We start from the raw sequence: 18,018 nt of genomic DNA, 5'->3' as shown, positions 1-18,018 counted from the left end.
GGTAGCCTGATTCAGTTTTTCCTCAAGTCTCGTCTTATAACACAATATTCTCCAGGCAACCAATTCTACAGATTCTTTGGCCCTTTTTCCCTGGACGGGCTGATGGGTTTTCCTTTTCTTGGAGGGACAAAGTTTGGAACTATTTCTATCTATACTGCTGAGACTGAGCTGTTGATGGGTAAGTGATGAAGCTTGGTGTGAGTACGGATGTACCATTTCTCATTGGGGATTTTATACGATCAAATAATGGAGTGTTTGTAAGAGCAGGTAAACCAAATGGATGCAGGGAATTGTAACTTGGTATTGACTTTCAAAAATGGGATTTATTTCTGTTGCTAGTTTGCTTGATAGTTGAGATGTTACCAGTGTATATGGAATTGTTTAAATATAATCTCTTTATGATGTCAGAGATAATGATATAGTTCATTATTGAAAGATGATGATGATGATGATGGTGATGTCAATGGCAATGGTGATGAGGATGATGATGAAGAGGATGATGATGATGGCATTATAATAATATTTTGATTATGTTGACTATGTTTATGTTATTTACTTAGCTATATCATGACAAATTATATTGTTTTGGGTATAACATTCTCAACTGGTCATGTATCCCCTTAAGTGTAATGTGGGGACCATGTAGCCTTGCTCCAAGGCTGCGCTGAATGGCAAGTCCATGGGTGTGGTAATTCTATCCTTATAATAGGCAAGTCTAGATAAGCAGTCAGTAAGGATGTCATCTTTAATAGGGACAACATGTTCTTATTATTTATATAATCTAGCAATGAAGATTTAAACTCATAATTATTGCCTTAGAGACTTATGCAAGTCTAGGGACCAGGGTCTAAGGTACCTATTCTCTGGGCAGAGTTGCCTCCCTGAGGTGTGCCAGGAGCCTAGGATTGTGGGATTGAATCACAGATTCCCTGTACGATGTTTCTATGTTCGTCAGCACCATATTCAAGCTTGTGGATTTCATCAAGGTGGTGGGGCGGTCGGGTAGCCTAGTGGTTAAAGCGTTCGCTCGTCACGCCGAAGACCCGGGTTCGATTCCCGACATGGGTACAATGTGTGAAGCCCATTTCTGGTGTCCCCCGCCGTGATATTTCTGGAATATTGCTAAAAGCGGCGTAAAACCATACTCACTCACTCATTCATCAAGGTGGTAGACATCTTAGAACTACACGAAGCTGACACTCCATGATATAGCTGAAATACTCTACAAAGAGGTGTTAGATCAAACTCACTCACTCACTCTCTTAAGTGCAATATCATGTTGACAGCACACAGTGTGCAAATCTGAAAAAAATTGAATGCTTTATGGCAGCCTAAGTACATCAGACTTTGCTGAGGAGTTGTGAGATCACAGAGAGGTAATTTCAAAGGAACTGAACATGGTACACAGGTAAAGAAACGAACAAAAACACCAAACAAAATTCAACCAAGAACAAAACCATTAGAGATCAAAAGGACATGCCTGTAACTGCAGAATAGAAACTTTGTGTTATCATTGATGTGAAATTGATGCCAGCTGTCCATCAGTCAGACTCCACATGGTACTGTTGTTAAGGAAATGTACAAATTACTCACGGTAATGAACACATGTTTAAGCAGTGATAAGGAGCTGTACATGTCAGTGGCCTGCAAGGGGATCTACCAGCAGTGTTGGAGCAGGTCGGTGTGGAATGTACCTTGATGTCTTATTTAGGGACCACTCAGCTAGTGGCTGCACTAAAACTGCCAACCGAGAAGGTGATGACTTGAAAAGGTGGCTAATGCTTACTCTCTGAAAATATATAGTTTGATAGAACCAAACTGCTACATGTAAATTGAAAAGGTGCCTCATTGAGATGGGAGATTCGGAACCAAAAAATTTGGACAATCTTAACTTACTTTATTTAGGGCTATAGCATTACAGTAAGGAACTGGTGGAAGGAAAATCTGGTTTTGGGGACTGTGACAGACCATTAGCCTCAGTAAGTGAAGCTCAGCAGATAATACTTGTGGTCCTCCGGGGGGAACATTGGGAATGTGGGGATCATGGCCGAAGCTGTAGTTGTGACCAGGGTTTGGCAGTAGTGGTGGTGGACGTCTGGAGGACCATGACGATGCTTGATTTGGTTGTGAGGTTTGGATGATTACTGTATTGGTATAGATACCTGGGTATATACCGTATTCGACGTAATAAGCGCCCAGGGCGCTCTCAAAATTAAAAATAGGGGGCTCTTATTAGAATATTATTTTGGTGAAAAATAACTGAGTTGAAAGATAAATTTCATGGTTTATGCTGACAGCCTGAAATATTCATGTACAACAGATATATTTTTCCAGAATTTAATTGCCCATAATTAAGGTTACATATAACACACGAGTGTGTATTATACGCGAATAAATAAGTCTTGTGTACATTGATCAATCGGAAGGCGCGCTAACTGGTATTGTTCAGAAGCCAATATATTAGCGAATATCGCCCTGGGCGCTTATTAGAGCGGGGCGCTTATTACGTCGAATACGGTATACATGGGTATAGATATGTTAGTATAGAGTATAGATACCTGGGTATATATACATGGGTGTAGATATGTTAGTATAGAGTATAGATACCTGGGTATAGATAAATGGGAACTACGAAAACCAGTGACTTCAATGTTTGTGACAAATCAGTGACAAATCTGTGTTCGAGCAGCCAGATATAAAGTCCCAGTATAACCAGGCATGTGGTGACTTCACAGTGATGTAATAAAGCCAGTCACCTTGTCCGATATGATTGATGACAACAATGTCCTTGATCACAAAATTATTATTGAACTTGATATCAGCAGGTTTTGACGAATCTTGGGTTCTGTTTCATGAGTGCTGATATTGTATTGAACCTACGATAGTGATGTTTATGTTACAGACAATTCAAGCATTAGTGCAAATGAGTTAGAGTGTAAAGAATGATTGACAATATTGATTTGAAATTGACTTGATTATTGACAGGTGTTACTTCCAGGAAGTTATGAATGACAACCATTGAAGACTCATTTCTATACTCTTTCATTATGGACACATGAGACACGCCCAGACCAGATACTCAACAACGGAGTAGCCCTTGATAACAAAGCAAGCTGTAGGTGTTGTGATCAAAGGAGATTCTGTACAATGTGGAATATGAAAAGGATTTAATCAGTGATTATTCTTTGAAATATTTGTTGTTGTTGCTGAAAGATGCAGTCTTTTGAAGTGAGTTGGTAGAAGTAATTTATGCTTCATGCCCTCTAAATATTCACATCTGATCCAGACAGCATGAGCATCAATCCACATCGGGTACAGTGACACACTGCAGATTCAGGTGGTCACATTGTCATCACCAAAGCGATCTAAGCGCTACAAGTATCGTAACTGAATGTTAAAGTATGGGAGCTGCGTCCATCTTAGCACACTGATAACACGTTGTGACGTTGAAGACTATTTAAAAAATCGTTTAGTATCCTTTATCATTTTTAAGTGGGGCACGGTAGGTTCAATTGTCTAGGGTGCAGCAAATTGCTGTGCACAGTTCTGTCCCTTGGGCACGCCAGAAACCTATTCTTGTGGCTTCAAATCCCGGTTCACCCTGATTATGTTTTACTGGTTTGTCAGCTTCATACCCATGCTTGTGAGTTTCACCAAAGTGGCAAACGTCTGAGACCTGTATCATTTCTGGCTTTCCTCTGACATTAAGCTGACATTCCATGACTGGAATACTGTTAAACGTGGCTTTAAAACCAACTCATTATCATTATTGTGCAATCTGTATGTCCTTGTGTAAACATAAATCTGTAGGAGAATGTCGTATGACTAATGTGGGGTTGCCAGTTATCTCTGTAATGGCACATGGTGCAGGACATAGTTTTGAACTGTATATAGAGTGTCATGACACGGTTCTGTATGTATCTGTCAGCATGTCAGCATATGTTGTGTCTGTCTGGCAGCTGAGGTGAGAGTGTCGGGGTGAGAAGGTGCGGGGTGGGAAGGTGCAAGGTGAGAGGGTGTGGGGTGAGAGGGTGTGGGGTGAGAGGGTGTGGGGTGAGAGGGTGCGGGGTGAGAGGGTGCGGGGTGAGAGGGTGCGGGGTGAGAGGGTGCGGGGTGTGGGGTGAGAGGGTGCGGGGTGAGAGGGTGCAGGGTGAGAGGGTGCGGGGTCAGAGGGTGCGGGGTCAGAGGGTGCGGGGTGAGAGGGTGTGGGGTGAGAGGGTGCGGGGTGAGAGGGTGTGGGGTGAGAGGGTGTGAGTGAGAGGGTGCGGGGTGAGAGGGTGTGGGGTGAGAGGGTGCGGGGTGAGAGGGTGTGGGGTGAGAGGGTGTGGGGTGAGATGATAGGAAGGTGCACGTTTGCGGGGTGAGAGGGTGCTGGGTGGGAAGGTGCAAGGTGAGAAGGTGCGGGGTTAGAGGGTGCAGGATGTGATGGTGTGGGGTGAGAGGGTGCGGGGCGAGAGGGTGCAGGTGAGATGATGGGAAGGTGCAGGGTTAGAGGGTGCAGGATGTGATGGTGTGGGGTGAGAGGGTGCGGGGCGAGAGGGTGCAGGTGAGATGATGGGAAGGTGCAGGGTTAGAGGGTGCAGGATGTGATGGTGTGGGGTGAGAGGGTGCGGGGCGAGAGGGTGCAGGTGAGATGGTGAGAGACTCAGAGAGGAGCTGGTGCATGGCATAAGGCAGTAAGATGATTTGATGGTTTAAAATCAATTCTGGGGATATTTTCCTATGATGGTGGTTTAAACCCATTCCGTGGATATTGTCGTATGATATTGGTTTAAACCCATTCCATGGATATTGTCCTTTGATATAGGTTTAAAACCATTCCGTGGATAATGTCCTTTGATATTGGTTTTAATCCTATCTCATATATGGTGACAGTATTCCCAAATGGGTTTAACCTAACAACATAGGTCAGTATATGAAGGTATTCAACATGATGTACAATATATTCAAATAGGCATGGAGAGGAAAGATGAAATTAACTGACTACTCTGAAGACAGAAAACATAGACTGCTATTAAGTTCTTCAATATAATAATAATAAGAATTCAAATGTTAAACCATACCATTAGTTTTATGTAATTAATGTTTCAAAAAGTTTGTTTTTAAACAAATATTAAATAAAGATTTTAAACAACATGAAATGATTTCCTTATCTGTCATCAGAAGCCTTTGGAAAGATTGAGTCAATTCAGTGAAGTATACACGTACCTTTTTATAACATATTTTCTTAAAAACTTTAACATTTAGTGAACAGATGCTCAACATGCCTGTAGAAATACGTCAGCTATGTTTCTGAGATTCTGATATTGATTAATCCCCTTTCATATCCGTTTATTGTACAAATGCAACATATAGATTGAAAACAGTGATGTGACTAGAACAACTGATATCTAGTGATTGCTAAGAGATTGTCTAGCCTCAGTGAGAGCATGTCTAGCCACGGAGAGTATTTGTCGCCATATTCCGCTAATAAGTGCAAGGTTACAGATGTGAAATGTCTGCAGTATCGAGGACATAATAGCTGATGGCACTGACGGTCATCCATAGCAATGGCCAACAGTTATGCCTTAATTACAGCCTCTTAGTGGGTTTTGTCAATTGTGACTGTAAAGCTAACTGAAGAATAGATTTGTGGTACTGCTGTTTCTTTTGTTGTGATGGCCGTTGTCTGGTGGTTTGAGTGCCTCGTTTTGTTCAGGTGTATTGACTGGAAAAGACACAATTGTCGTAAATGGTTTAGAATTTATAGAGCTATGATACCTATTAATAAGGTTTCAGGAAAAAGAGTTCAAGGAAGTGATATGAGGTTGAGAAATGTTGTTTGTTCAATGGCAGACAAAGCTAAGAGAGACTGAGGACTTGTGTATTATTACACACAGTAAAAGCTATAAAAGAATATAATGGATTGAGGAAAGATTGCTTTGATCATATATATTAGTCTTGTATGCCATCAGAAATATTACAAGTTATTTTTAGTATGTGCTGGGATTTATCAAGGATTCTAACTTAGTGCCTCTGGCTGGCAATTTGGACAAAATCTTTATTTCGTTCAAAATTGGGATTTTAAAGTTCTTCTTTTTCAAATTTCAGAGATATTTTAACATTGTATTTTGAGATCGCATTCAGTGCAATAATATAAAAGTAAGCATAAGAACCTCTGCCTATTTCTTGGTCCTGTTATTAGTCTAGTACAGGATATCTCTACAAAGCCACATAATTAGTTATTAGTTTTATATATATAAATACATGAATTTTGAATTTGGGAATTGTAGATTTGGGCCTGAATATGAGTATCTGGGCTGGCCTAGACAAATTCCTGATGTGACAAGTGGGTTGTTGATAGTAGACAATAATATTGTGAAAGATTTTCCTGGGATCATAGAATGACATTGTCGTAATATTTTGAGTTAATGGTGTTCAAGTTAACGAGGTTTCATGGTTCTTTGGGGAACCCTGGCATATGAATGTGTGTGGTGAGGAGATAATATCGATGGCCATATATTGAGTGACATATCCTGCCTTCAGAGGGGACATTACTGGTGTAATAAGAGTGTTATGTTTGATATACACAAGCGATCTTGTTGATAGCTGGATCATCACCATATCAGTGTATCTGAAATGTACAACTACTGACAACTGATATCGACAAGCTACTGGCCTTAGCTAGAATATTGAAGTGGTCTGTACAGGAGTTGATGGTTTATTGGGTGTCTAACACATAATATAAGATAGATAAGCGATAAATCGCAAAGAACAATGAAGAACGAAGCATGGTTTATTTCACAATGAAACATTGTTCTATCATGACGTCATTTCTGGAGATTTGAACATGTGCTCGCAACTTGATGATGTCGTAAATTGGACGACATTATCTTTAGAGGAAGGTGTCTTGTTAGTTGTTCCCCATAGATGCAACTGGGCAATGCAGATATATATGATGGCTGAACGATCCCATCGAAAAGTGAGAGAGATATGACAATCGGTATTGGGAGAAAAGGTACAGGTAATCGACGTAAGGAATGTGAGAATATGCGGGAAATACCCACCTGCGCATAAAATGGACTTGTCCGATGTGCCAAGGTCGAGTTCTATTGAGGGAGTCATGATGACATTATTAAGATAGGGTAAATATTTTTAAAGCTTGTACATTTTATCATCATCCTTTAAGAGGCTTACATAATATTGATATCTCATATAAGAAATAAACGACTGGTGGGAGTAGTTTATCATACAATAAAACTCTGCAGGGAGAATAAACCATGAGTGGCTGTAAAGTTGTTTATTGTACAATAAAACACTGCAGTGAGAATAAACCATGAGGGGCTGCTGCGCCCCTTGTGGTTTAGTCTCCATGCAGTTTTTTATTGTATGATAAACAACTTGATACTCGTCGTTTACTTCTTAATTCAGCAATATTTCTGTTATATGACGGCAGCCTCACTCACTCACTCACTCACTCACTCACTCACTCACTCACTCACACACTCACTCACTCACTCACTCACTCACTCGGATGCAGATCATCATCTTGTATACCACACACAGGCTGCAGAATTACAGTTATATCTGGAAAGACTAACCCAGTGGTTGAAGGCATGAGCAACAACTAATCTCCCAGGCAACATTTTATGACCACATTATCACCATTTTAGTCACATCTGTTTATAAACATTTTGCTTCACACATTGTACCTTTGTGGGGAATCAAACCCAGGCCTTCAAGCATGATGAACAGAATCTTTAACCACTAGCCTAACCTACCGCCCCTGAATGAATGAATGAATGAATGAATGAATGAATGAATGAATGAATGAATGAATGAATGAACAACGCCTGACTGACTGACTGACTGACTGACTGAATGAATGAATGAATGAATGAATGAATGAATGAACAACGCCTGACTGACTGACTGACTGAATGACTGACTGACTGACTGACTGACTGACTGACTGACTGACTGAATGAATGAATGAATGAATGAATGAATGAATGAATGAATGAATGAATGAATGATCCCACCACTTTCTGTTTCATCTCCTACTACACAGATTCTCTAAGTTGGACTTTTCTGCCAGAATTTACTACACAACCACTTTCTCTATAATTTTCCTTATGTTGTTTACAAGACAGACAGCGAAAATAAATATCCCCGCCACACTCCACAGGTTAAGCACAAGTCAGAAACATATGAAGATAGCCGGCTGAATGGGATGAATCTCATTAGTTTGTGCTACTCTTCAAAAAGTGAGTTTTCTTGATGAATGGTTTCCTCCCTGTATGTAATAGAACATTCAGGAGGTTTTATGTGAATTTATTGACATGCCATGTCCTAATTGATTTTGGATTGAGACTATTTGGACACCAAGAAAAAGTCAATTTTGCCGAAGTTAAAGCTAATATATGGTTCCTAGAACTTAAATAATTCATCCACATGTTTATGAAATATGAATAGGGAACTTTTTTATCAAGGAAAGGTATTTCATCTTAAGAGGAGAGGAAGAGACATAACGATTTGCTTGTCGTGGGATCCGTGAAAATACTTAGGGACTACGAAGTATTGTGTGGTTGAGTGTTGTGTTCGTGGATAGGGAGGAAAATCTAACAATCAAATTGTTATGGCCTCATGTACTTAAGATATACAGCTTTTGAAGCCAATTATCTGGCAGGGGACATACAGAAGTGGTTCTTCCATCCATCTGTCTGTTGTGTGTGGCTTCCAGATCTTTACTCAGAAACTGTTCATATGGCTTCATGAAATTTTAATCTTAATTTCAAATTAATTCAATATTTTAATTTTTCCCATGGAATCATGATATATGTACATTATGAATGATATCGACAGAAGTATTTTGGTTGTCTCAAAAGAAGAACTTAAAGCATTCATGCACAGATATTAGCCAAACATACCATTGATGAATTTTGGCACTTAGAATGTTCAAATAGCAAAATTCATCTTGTTTTCAAACCCAAAACAAGAATCTGTTTTTGTTTTAACGATTTTTATGTTTAACGTTTAAAGATAAACTGTTTAACTTTTGGTGAAACAATAATAGATAAAACTGTTAACAGATAAAAATAATAAAACCCAAAATCTCACAAAAACATCCCAGAGAAACATTGCGTGTTGTGATTTCGACCATTATTCTACTTTCCTGAAGGCCTGGACTTGCTATGTGTAGGGGTTTCTATGGGTTTACCATTCCTGCTGGCGCCAAACTGCATGTTCCTGGGAATGGTTTATGGTTCCAGGCTAATGTCATCCTCAGAGAATGTGGTATGATGATGAAGGGCTTATGTCTGTGTGCTAGAAAAACATGGCATATTCTACCAATAGGTATTAATGTGAAGGTGAGGGTCGCGGGTTTGAAGGTGAGGGTTGCGGGGTGAAGGTGAGGGTCGAGGGTGAAGGGTGAGGTTGGATGCTTGTTTATTTATGTTACAGCTTGGATACTGCTGACTGTGGAGTATAGCAAGAAACAAACAAACCAACATCATTCACTCACTTAGGAGATAAACATACTGTGTTTTCAATGTAGACCTGGGCTACCTGAAGGTCTAACCATGTTTAATTGAATTTGTAACTGAATGCGCAAGCTTCAAATATTTCGTAACTTTGCATTTTGTAGCCTATAATTGTACATATTATTTAAAAATAACAACAATGACTTAAAAAGAAGTACTATTGTACTATTAGCTTCTATGGTGATTTGCGGCCAAATCGGCAGTTTCATAGACATAGACATAGACATAGACATAGACATAGACATAGTTTATTATTTCAATCAGAAAGGGTTTATTGTGATTTGATAACCTCTGATTGACTCAGAATCAAGTAATTCCGAATTCATGGTAGAATTATCCTTCTCAAAAGATTATGTCTTGAAAACACCACTGTGGTACTGTGATAAATGAAGATACGTTGAATACCAAGCCTATTAGGAATAAATAGATGCTATTACATGGCTTGACACCCCAGGCACCACGGCAGTCATCAGTGCTTCAGAATCCATACCATATGTTTGTATTAGAGCACATGGACCCTATTATTAGATCACAACTAGGCCTGAGGGTTGGACCATTTGATATTCTGGGGGGAGGGCTGGGATTTTGTGTGGTGACTAAATAGTTATTCAGCTACAGCTGCAAAACCATATATTTATTTATCCTGACTACGAACTTAACATTTTTTGTAAAAAACACATTGCATCAATGTTATTTTCATGACAGACATTTCTTTTTTTTAACAAACTGAAGTATAAGTTTTGTTTTTCAACCATTTTCTGAAGCAATTTTGGGGGGATAATTTAAGATCCCAGGCCCCCCCACCAGAACATGAAATGTGTTTTGATTTATTGTTACAGCCATTATACAATATATTACGTGACTAGCCAAGGGTCCGGGTAGTCTTGAGGGTACCCAGATCCTACTCAGGACCCACCTGACCCATGGCCAGATACCTGAGTTACCCGTCCCAGCTCTACCCTGGATAGAATCTCAAGCAGGAAATGTTGCCGATTTAAGCAATTTTTTGCAAGAAGTTATAAGAGTTGGTGTTGCTTATCTCACAAGTTTCAGCAGTACAGCACAAGGGAATAGGGATAAAATTCCAGTCTCGAAATGGATTTTACATACATCCATGGTCATTTTTTTATGCAATCTCAAGACCGGCATTTTGTTTGTGAGATGAAAATATTTTAAGATTTTCTTCTTTAAGTTGTGGTTTTGATGTGTAATAAGCAAGATGCCCAGAGAATGTCCTCATACAAACTAAAGTAATCTTGACTCTCCAAAGTACTGTACGCTTGCTTGGGAGGTTTGCAATAAATTCATTTTCAGTGTCTCTGTCAGAGTTTTTTGTGTCTCCCATTAAATCTGTAATTTACAGTGTTTTGAGTACTTCCTGAATGAATATTAACTGTTTGATTGGCATTGGAGAAGTTGGTGAGTAGAAAGTGTACAACTTTATGGATAACATCTTCTGGTGTATTGCAGGTACGTATCAGTGTTTCGATGTAGATTTTTATACCAGCTGGATAACGGTGTTAGAATCTACATCAAAACATTGCTATGTGCAATAAACCAGAAGTTGTTATCCATAAAGTTTACGTTTTCTTACTTCCTTAGTGAGGTATTCTCAGCAACAGAAGGAAATTAGTGGAACAGTGTCCTGCTTATGACAGGAAAAAGTATCTGACTGTGTTAAAAATATAGTTGGTATGGAAGCATGTGCCTCAGTTGTATACTCTTGGCAGACTTGCCCCAGGTTGTCACATCTCTAAGTCACAGATTGTCAGGCCAGGTTTAGTTTGAACTTCAAAAATAAGTTGGATGCTACTCCCTGGGTATTGAGGGTTAAAACATTAGGTAGTAGGATAGGACCATTAATCATTAGGCAGTGAAATTTAGGACCTTTAGTCAGTAGGCAGTGTGTTATATGGCCTTTAGTCAGTAGGCAGTGTGTTATATGGCCTTAAGTCAGTAGGCAGTGTGTTATATGGCCTTTAGTCAGAAGGCAGTAAGATGTAGGGCCTTTAGTCAATAGGCAGTATGTTATAGGGCCTGTAGACAGTAAGAGTTAGGGCCTTTGTGCAGCAGGCAGTAAGATTTAGGACCTTTGGTCAGTAGATTGTAAGATTTAGGTCCTTCGTCAGTAGGCAGTAAAATGTTGGGCCTTTAGTCAGTAGGAAGTGAAATTTAAGGCCTTTCATCTGCAGGCAGGAAGATTTAAGGCCTTAAGTCTATAAGCTTTAGGGCCTTCACTCAGTAGGCAATATTAATGTAGGGCATTTGGTTTCTATAACAATGTTTTGTAAAGCAAAATGCAGGAATGCCTTTATTTCCTGGCTTTGTTGTTTTTCAGCCTTTATGGTAAGCTGTAGATTTCTATGTTACATTTAGCAGTATTTCATTGTCATTGTACATTAAAATTCATCCGATGATAGCGTTCCAAGTTGTTACACTCTTGTCAGGACCATCTGTACAACTTATGCCTTCATAGCTGGCAGTGGTGTTACTGCACTCATTGTCACCACACTCAGCTGCCATCTGTTTACCTTTGTTAGATAAGGACATTTTGAGTGGTATTTGAGTCGATGAAATTAGGACATTGCTATCATTGTAAGATCACTGTTGATCTCAGGGGCTGAATTAACCCCAGCCCCCTGCTTGTCTCACCTTCAGCTGACAGGGTGGATGTGTCTGATTGCCTGGTGTATGTGTTGGGGTGTGGTTTGTGGCAACTGACAGGGTGTATGTGTTGGGGTGTGGTTGGTGGCAACTGACAGGGTGGATGTGTCTGATTGCCTGGTGTATGTGTTGGGGTGTGGTTTGTGGCAACTGACAGGGTGGATGTGTTGGGGTGTGGTTGGTGGCAACTGACAGGGTGGATGTGGCTGATTGCCTGGTGTATGTGTTGGGGTGTGGTTTGTGGCAACTGACAGGGTGGATGTGTTGGGGTGTGGTTGGTGGCAACTGACAGGGTGGATGTGTCTGATTGCCTGGTGTATGTGTTGGGGTGTGGTTGGTGGCAACTGACAGGGTGGATGTGGCTGATTGCCTGGTGTATGTGTTGGGGTGTGGTTTGTGGCAACTGACAGGGTGGATGTGTCTGATTGCCTGGTGTATGTGTTGGGGTGTGGTTGGTGGCAACTGACAGGGTGGATGTGTCTGATTGCCTGGTGTATGTGTTGGGGTGTGGTTGGTGGCAACTGACAGGGTGGATGTGTCTGATTGCCTGGTGTATGTGTTGAGGTGTGGTTTGTGGCAACTGACAGGGTGGATGTGTTGGGGTGTGGTTGGTGGCAACTGACAGGGTGGATGTGGCTGATTGCCTGGTGTATGTGTTGGGGTGTGGTTTGTGGCAACTGACAGGGTGGATGTGTTGGGGTGTGGTTGGTGGCAACTGACAGGGTGAATGTGTCTGATTGCCTGGTGTATGTGTTGGGGTGTGGTTGGTGGCAACTGACAGGGTGGATGTGGCTGATTGCCTGGTGTATGTGTTGGGGTGTGGTTGGTGGCAACTGACAGGGTGGATGTGTCTGATTGCCTGGTGTATGTGTTGGGGTGTGGTTTGTGGCAACTGACAGGGTGGATGTGTCTGATTGCCTGGTGTATGTGTTGGGGTGTGGTTTGTGGCAACTGACAGGGTGGATGTGTCTGATTGCCTGGTGTATGTGTTGGGGTGTGGTTGGTGGCAACTGACAGGGTGGATGTGTCTGATTGCCTGGTGTATGTGTTGGGGTGTGGTTGGTGGCAACTGACAGGGTGGATGTGGCTGATTGCCTGGTGTATGTGTTGGGTTGTGGTTGGTGGCAACTGACAGGGTGGATGTGGCTGATTGCCTGGTGTATGTGTTGGGGTGTGGTTGGTGGCAACTGACAGGGTGGATGTGGCTGATTGCCTGGTGTATGTGTTGGGGTGTGGTTGGTGGCAACTGACAGGGTGGATGTGTCTGATTGCCTGGTGTATGTGTTGGGGTGTGGTTGGTGGCAACTGACAGGGTGGATGTGTCTGATTGCCTGGTGTATGTGTTGGGGTGTGGTTGGTGGCAACTGACAGGGTGGATGTGTCAGATTGCCTGGTGTATGTGTTGGGGTGTGGTTGGTGGCAACTGACAGGGTGGATGTTGCTGATTGCCTGGTGTATGTGTTGGGGTGTGGTTGGTGGCAACTGACAGGGTGGATGTGTCTGATTGCCTGGTGTATGTGTTGGGGTGTGGTTGGTGGCAACTGACAGGGTGAATGTGTCTGATTGCCTGGTGTATGTGTTGGGGTGTGGTTGGTGGCAACTGACAGGGTGTATGTGTTGGGGTGTGGTTGGTGGCAACTGACAGGGTGAATGTGTCTGATTGCCTGGTGTATGTGTTGGGGTGTGGTTGGTGGCAACTGACAGGGTGTATGTGTTGGGGTGTGGTTGGTGGCAACTGACAGGGTGAATGTGTCTGATTGCCTGGTGTATGTGTTGGGGTGTGGTTGGTGGCAACTGACAGGGTGTATGTGTTGGGGTGTGGTTGGTGGCAACTGACAGGGTGAATGTGTCTGATTGCCTGGTGTATGTGTTGGGGTGTGGTTTGTGGCAACTGACAGGGTGGATGTGTCTGATTGCCTGGTGTATGTGTTGGGGTGTGGTTTGTGGCAACTGACAGGATGGATGTGTTGGGGTGTGGTTGGTGGCAACTGACAGGGTGGATGTGTCTGATTGCCTGGTGTATGTGTTGGGGTGTGGTTGGTGGCAACTGACAGGGTGTATGTGTCTGATTGCCTGGTGTATGTGTTGGGGTGTGGTTGGTGGCAACTGACAGGGTGGATGTGTCTGATTGCCTGGTGTATTTGTTGGGGTGTGGTTTGTGGCAACTGACAGGGTATGTATGTCCTTGGGACAGCTGGGAGATACAACAATTATTTTTTTAATACCCTGACATAGGTCAAATCTAGTTTCTAAGTATCTCAAGGATCTCAGAAATGTATTTGGAACTTGGGGAAAAGTTCCGTGCACACTTTGGCCAGCTTAAATGTATGTGTGTGGACTTTTTGGACTCTTCTTCCCATTCCCCCCCCCCCCCCCCCGGCCTTTCATTGTCTGTATTAAGTTAACTACCCAGGTTCTGCTCTTTCTGAAGATACCTACTGTCAGGGCTTTTCGATATTGGTCTTGAAGTTTAAGGGTTGACTGATGGACAGTTAACAATCACCGCAAATTTAGTTTTTTTCATAACTTCAAATGGCTATAACGTCATTATTTTGGTGTTTTTTATTTACTTTAGTGATACTCACAAATACACATGTCCAAGTGCTTTCCACAAACCCATAACACATGGTATGGTTTCCTAAAGGGATCATGTGACCAGCCCCTAATGCATTATGGTCGGAAATAATTTTTGAATCTGATTGGGACAGGGTGGTGGTAGCTGACAGAGAATATAATGATGTGTGATGGTTGGGGTGGGGGTGGTTCACACTGAGAATCAGGGATTCCCAGCCATCTATGACAGGTTACACATGAGGAAGGGCATTGGATAATTAGCAGTTTGAGAGAAGGGTTTCATGAACAGTGGACAGTCCTCTTAATAGGTTAATCATGATTAAAAAAAATCTTATTTCCTATTAACATAATAATGACATTATCAGAAGGTTTAGGATAAAAATGGTCTTCGTATTTTCTTGTGTTTAATGGAATCTTTTTTTCACGCAATTTTCATAAATCTGTTGGCATGGAAATCTCATTCGTACTCCCCCCATTGTAGAATTGACTCCTCTAGGCTTTCATGATGAAGCTGAAATTTGGCAGACTGAGATGTAGAACGTCATCCCCTCATCATCAGCAAGAACTTAGATTGATAGTAGAAGTATACAACATCTCTCTAGAGTGATGGCATATATTCAGTTTTGTCAGAAAGTTATTTCCAGAAAATCTTGCCACCAGATGTGCTATGTTTCATTGATGTTTTACTTTGAAGTGTGTTGTCTGTAGATGTTTTATGTTATTATCACTGCCAGTGTTTTTTCTCTCTGTAGGGAGAAGGATTAGTAAAAAGTGACAATGAGATATCCAGTTGAAGGCCATCAATACATGGTGTTTCTCATCTCTGTGCTTACCTTCAGAAAGAATGGTCGTCAGAATAAAATTTAAATAAACAACAGAAAAATTCTCATGCTCATAATCTGATGGCACTTTTGTTCAGCCATATTTGTAATGCAATGGTTGCTGTATTGGTTTTGAGAGCAGAATAGATTGATAAAGAGGGGAGATCACAAAACGGAAAATGATGGTCCTAGGAAGAGTTACTTCCCTTCTTCAATGTCCTTCCAATAAACTATATTGAAGAATGTTTAATGAAACTTTAAATTCAGTTGGCAAATGGGATGATATGAAACACTTTTATCGATCCTCTAACAGGACAGTAATTTCGGATTGGTGGGTGAGGTGAGGTGAAATGGGGTTTAACGTTGCGTCCAAGATTATTGCACTTATATTGCGATATAACTGGAATACTGTTAAAAGCGGTGTTAAACCCAACTCACTCACTCACTCACTCACTCACTCATATATCATATATTGTCTTCGCCCTAGTGTAATCGGACCATGCCATGATTTACTGTAGGCAGTTGTTCCTGTCAGGCATGTAAGCAAGCAGTTATGGTATTTTCTTGGTCAGTAGGCAGGGCACAAAACTTTAAGTTCTGATATGTGGAAGTAATTATTTCAATTAAAATCTCATCAATTCATTTATCAATTTCATGACTTGACTGTAATTTTTATATCTTAATATTAACACGAGATATGACATAAATCTCCCTGCTGTTGCTTTTCTATCAAAATAACCCATAATTGAGATGATATCTCCCTACAAAATTATGTGTGTGATATCCTAAATTGGTATTTATGGCAATATTTATGGAAATTAAATCAGGGAGTGTTTTCATGTTGAGAGACAAAATCCAATGCCAAATATATTTTATTTTTGTGTGTATTTAAGTTGTTAACAAGTGTTTATTTTCTAATATGGAGATTGTGGTTCAGATTATGTCTACAGTACTGCATTCTTGGTCGAGGAGTTCAGACAACATGGAGACTAGATCATTACAATGTCGGATTGTGTGTCAACATACCCCATAGCATGAACTGAAATTTGTGACCAGCTATTTTAGTCTAATTTAAAAGTTAAAGCTGATTTGGATTTGGATAAGGAATTATTGATATTACTTTACAAGTCATTGTATCATTAAACCTCCATTAAATCAAACTTGTACAAAATTATACCGAAGTCTGTCTTGGAATTTCTAATTCACCCTATCACAAACAAATTAACAGTGTATTGACAAGCCAACAGCATTCAATTGCAATTGACGTGAAATAAACAGGGCTAATTATATCAGATATTAGCCTGTTTCTATGGTTATCAATATCATCAGACTCCTTGGGGACAAAGAGGTAACCCAGAGGAATATGAATTTAATGCCACAGTGCAAGTCAAATTTGGCTGAGCGCCAAAACAAGTTTTTCTCGGACAAACATTTAGTTGATAATCCATGCAGGATGCAATTGATGAAGATGATGCAGGTTATTTCCTTTCTGTTTGCATACATCTGCATTACTGGTGATCAGGTCTGGCCAAATGAACATGGAATGGATGGTGGCTTGGCAGGGCTTCCGGCTGTGTGGCAGGGAGGGGGCTGGTGAGTGAGTGAGTGAGTTGGAAGTACTTGGGTGATTGAGTGAGTGAGTCGGAAAGTATCTGCCGGAGTGAGTGAGTTGGAAGTACTTTGGTGAGTGAATGAGTTGAAGTACTTTGGTTATTTGGTTAGTGAGTTTGAAAGTACCTGCCTGAATGAGTGAGTGAGTTGGAAAGTATCTGGGTGAGTTAGTGAGTTGGAAGTACTTGGGTTAGTGAGTGAGTTGGAAGTACTTGATTGATTTGGTTAGTGAGTTGGAAAGTACCTGAGTGAGTGAGTGAGTGAGTTGGAAAGTATCTTGGTGAGTTAGTGAGTTGGAAAAACTTGGGTTAGTGAGTGAGTGAGTGAGTTGGAAGTACTTGGGTGATTTGGTGAGTTGGAAAGTACCTCCCTCAGTGAGTGAGTGAGTGAGTGAGTTGGAAGTACTTGGGTGATTTGGTGAGTTGGAAAGTACCTCCCTCAGTGAGTGAGTGAGTGAGTGAGTTGGAAGTACTTGGGTGATTTGGTGAGTTGGAAAGTACCTCCCTCAGTGAGTGAGTGAGTGAGTGAGTTGGAAGTACTTGGGTGAGTTAGTGAGTTGGAAGTACTTAGGTGATTTGGTGAGCGAGTTAGAAAGTACCTGCCTGAGTGAGTGAGTGAGTTGGAAAGTATCTGGGTGAGTTAGTGAGTTGGAAGTACTTGGGTTAGTGAGTGGGTTAGTGAGTGAATGAGTTGGAAGTACTTTGGTGAGTTGGTCAGTATGAGGGTGTGGAAGTTAGTGAGTGAGTGAGTTGGAAGTACTTTGGTGAGTTAGAAGTACTTGGGTGAGTTAGTGAGTTGGAAGTACTTGGGTGATTTGGTGAGTG

At 41.2% G+C, this 18,018-nt stretch overlaps 1 protein-coding gene across 4 annotated transcripts in view; it reads left to right on the top strand.

Annotated features, from left to right (window-relative positions):
• LOC124136348 (protein kinase C delta type-like) overlaps positions 1-18,018 on the top strand; it is a 133,342-nt gene that overhangs the window by 39,891 nt on the left and 75,433 nt on the right. The window contains exon 2 of one of the 4 annotated variants that reach the window (XM_046502255.2): positions 72-178. The exons of the other annotated variants lie outside the window; for them this stretch is intronic. The gene's annotated coding sequence lies outside the window, so the exon portion shown is untranslated. The remainder of the gene's footprint in view (positions 1-71; positions 179-18,018) is intronic. 4 annotated transcript variants of the gene reach the window in all.

The sequence above is a fragment of the Haliotis rufescens genome, unplaced genomic scaffold (assembly GCF_023055435.1).
Source record: "Haliotis rufescens isolate VD_foot unplaced genomic scaffold, xgHalRufe1.0.p SCAF_22, whole genome shotgun sequence".
Classification (NCBI taxonomy): domain Eukaryota; kingdom Metazoa; phylum Mollusca; class Gastropoda; order Lepetellida; family Haliotidae; genus Haliotis; species Haliotis rufescens.
The sequence above is the reverse complement of the archived record's forward strand: the minus strand, read 5'-3'. Positions and strand labels throughout refer to the sequence as shown.